This window comes from Zea mays, unplaced genomic scaffold, assembly GCF_902167145.1.
Source record: "Zea mays cultivar B73 unplaced genomic scaffold, Zm-B73-REFERENCE-NAM-5.0 scaffold_380, whole genome shotgun sequence".
Taxonomy (NCBI): Eukaryota; Viridiplantae; Streptophyta; class Magnoliopsida; order Poales; family Poaceae; genus Zea; species Zea mays.
The window spans coordinates 1,621-2,500 of record NW_023367015.1 but is presented as its reverse complement, the minus strand read 5'-3'; positions in this window follow the sequence as shown (position 1 = coordinate 2,500).

Here is an 880-nt window from a genome sequence, read left to right as displayed (position 1 = left end):
TGATTTGTCTATCAACGATTCTCAAGTCGAGTAGACTCTCTCTTACCGCGATGCTCATTATCTTCCGGTTCAGGGAATCAGGACCTACATCTCGTGTGGGCTAGAACCAGCCAATAGCTTGACTCCGTTCACCGCTGCTTCCTTCATCCGATATTGCTAGTCCAACGGAAAGCTTTGCTTAGCTTACTGGACTTAAGAGCTTTCTGACTTGTCTCGAAAAGGCCGTCTCACTGTGTACGGAAGGCTCAGTTTACTCGCGGTCCATTCCACCACGAAAGGGAGAAAGGTACTGCTATCATGGGGAACACCTATCTTTGAAATCCTATCTTTCAGCTAACGCTAGTCTAGTCTCCATTGGAATAAATAGGGCCAGCCTGGCTCAACCAGATGAATAGTTTATCTATCAGCAGGGTCGGGGCATAGCGTAGAAGTTCGGTCAGTCTCCGTTGGCACGGTACACTTTGTTCACTTTGTTTTTAATACGTTACTTTTCGGCTTAATAATAACAAGCATTATTCCTGGGCACCGGCAACCCTACTACTGACCAGGGAAGAGATCATGAATAGGGCGTGGTGCAAATCTAGTAAATGGTGCCGTCTCGTATCAGTGAACGTTGTTTGCTTGATGGATTGACGGAAGTCCGCTATTGATTCGGGAACCACAAGTCGAATAGGAATACGTAGATCAATCTCTGAAAGCTGCCAGTCCAGAGTAGCTTATTGGAAATGTCCTCTGGATTGAGTCCCTCGATATAGCAATATTATTTGCCGAGTCAAGTATAGTTCAAGTACTACTGCCAACAGGCGCAGGCTATTAGTCTGATTCCCTAGTAGCAAAAGTGGATTCCCTCATTCAGAAGTAGATTACATACAGACAGACA